Source organism: Nymphalis io, chromosome 13 (genome assembly GCF_905147045.1).
Source record: "Nymphalis io chromosome 13, ilAglIoxx1.1, whole genome shotgun sequence".
NCBI classification, from domain to species: Eukaryota; Metazoa; Arthropoda; class Insecta; order Lepidoptera; family Nymphalidae; genus Nymphalis; species Nymphalis io.
Genome location: NC_065900.1, coordinates 7,798,757 through 7,801,596, shown reverse-complemented (window position 1 = coordinate 7,801,596; position 2,840 = coordinate 7,798,757).

The following is a 2,840-nucleotide window of genomic DNA, read 5'->3' as shown; positions in this document are numbered from 1 at the left end:
TTAATAAAATTTATAAACTTTAGTCTTTATTGATCAATACCAAACCTATTTACTAAATTTTTTGACGTATACAAGAAAAGCCGGAAAATCTGTTTATTAGAATGTTTTCGTGGAATTTTATTTTATTTCTTAGTCGGTTTCGATTACGAAATAATTTACGATATATTTATCACGCTCATATAATAATATTACGTATTGATTAATTAAAATTATTTGAAACACAGTATCGAAATTTTCCGGGCAGGAATCAGAATGTAGAAGATCCCATGGAGAATTTCAACTTCCAAATTTTAGGCTGCTACTGAAAATTTTCGAAAGGAAAACCTAATAACTTTTTATTGGCCCGATGTGGGGCTTGAATCCAGGACCCCCGGGTCAGCGACCTTACATCTAGCCACTAGACCAACAAGACAGTCAAAAAATATATTAAATAAAATACATAATATATTTATACATATATATATACCGTAGCTGAAATTGGTCGGATAATAATAACATTTAATTTTTTCTTCAGATTTTATTCTAAGGTGAGATAACTTATGAAGCAATATTTTAGCAAATATTAAGTTTAATATTAGGTCCTTACATATGAAATTAGCGTTTTGTCATACTGACCACTTTGATCTGAAATATCTCATCTCTTTGGTTAAGAATTCCAAATTCAAATTTATAAATTCATTTAGCTGGTACATTTGAGTTTTGAAAACAGTCAATAATTTTCATTCAGTTTTTTCTTCATTATTTTTTTCTTTGGCGTCGCTTATTACCGCACAATAGAAAACATGAAATATCGGTATATTTACGAGTAGGAGTTCTACCGTGGCACCAGTGCTGCAGAAACAGTTCGAAGGATTAATGATGCGTACGGCGCTGGTGTCGCAAAAGAAAGCACGGTACGTTTTTGATTTCAACGTTTTCATTCTGGAAATTTCGACCTTCAGAACCAACCTCGTGGACGGTCGGAGACCAAAGTGGAAAATGAAGAATTAAAGGCTATTGTGGAAGCGAATCCATCACAAAGTACTTCAGAGATAGCTGCAGGCTTCGGGGTAAGTGATAAAACTGTATTAATCCACTTGAAGCAAATCGGGAAAGTAAAAAAACTTGAACGATGGGTACCTCATGAATTGAGTGAATCTAACTTGCAAACACGCGTCGGCTGCTGTGTTACTTTTTTTTTATATGCGCCGGGATGGCAAATGACTCTACTCCGCCTGATGGTAAGTGGTAGTAGAGTCCAAACGCGACGACGGCCAGTACAGTCGGAAAGAATGTTCTGTACTAGCCATCCCCGCCTCGCCGGCCCGCAAGATGCCTCTTCACGCCTCGTTTGAAGGAACCCGGGTTGTAAGAGGAGGGGAACACGTGAGCTGGTAAGGAATTCCATTTTTCACTTTGCTCAACCGACACAATAATAAAGTGATTTTAAATCGAATCATCATTTGCCATGAAAAGTGGATACTGTACGATAATCGGAAGCGCTCGTCGCAATGGCTGAACCTTGGAGACCCAGCCAAATCCTGCCCTAAACTAAAATTGAATCAGAAAAAGTTACTTGGGAGTGTTTGGTGGACTAGCGCTGGTGTCGTTCACTACAGCTTTCTAAAATCTGGCCAAACGATTACGGCAGATATCTATTGTCAGCAACTGCAAACCATGAAGTAAGAACTAGTTGTTAACAATCGAGGTTGGTCAATCGCTCTAGATCACTGCTGCTTCACGACAACACAAGACCACACACTGCACAACAAACAACCACTAAGTTAGATGAGCTACAATTAGAATGTCTGCAACATCCACCGTAGTCCCCGGACCTTGCTCCAACAGATTACCATTTTTTCCGGAATTTGGACAACTTCTTACAAGGAAAAAAATTCAACTCCGATGCGGCAGTCCAAACCGCCTTCAAAGAGTTTATTGATTCTCGCCCTTATGGTTTTTTTTAGTAAAGGGATTAATGAACTACCTATGAGATGACAAAAGTGCATAGATGACAGCGGTGTTACTTTGATTACTTAAATATATTTTACAAAAAAAAATTACTTTATATTCCTCCCGTACAAAACGCCAATTTCATATGTAAGGACCTAATAGTAGAAAATATATTTTTTATATTGAAAAAGAATAATTGCAAACAGTGAGCGAAGATTTTTATTACAGAAATGATTCAAATACACATAAATATATATTTATATTTAAACAAGTAAACGGTCTAAAACTCCACATACCGCCAAATCATTAAATAAATCTGGCTGTGGTTCAGGAGAATTAGTATTAATGACATGCGTATACATCTACTTATACCATCTTATTATACCTCTTAGTTTAGAAGAATGCACAATATAAAGAAGAATTAAGTACTGGCAAAGTTTGTTTAATCAATCAACGGATTACGTAGAGTATAAAAATAACAGATTAGTTTTATGAACGAATCATTTTACGTTTGTTACTCTGAAGTGAACTCGGAATGACTTGAAGGATTTCCAATAGCGTGTGCAAATTCCTCACTTAATATAAGTATACAAGATTCAAAGGTTTTTATAGAACTTTAGTGATACGAGATCAGTCTTTCATATTGCATACATTTTTGAGAGATACGTCTATATGACATCTAAAACTATACCCTATTATATCTATATACATCTATAAGTCATCTTGGCCTTTATCACTGTCCCTTGGACGGTTTTACGCGCACTTGTGGGACCTTGTGTTCTTTAAATCAGATTATATAAAAATATATATATTAAAAGGCGTTGCATGCACGAGTGACGGAAACTTAAATAATAATAAATAAAAGGTGCATTTGTATAATGCTTTAACTAAACAAAAAATAATACATA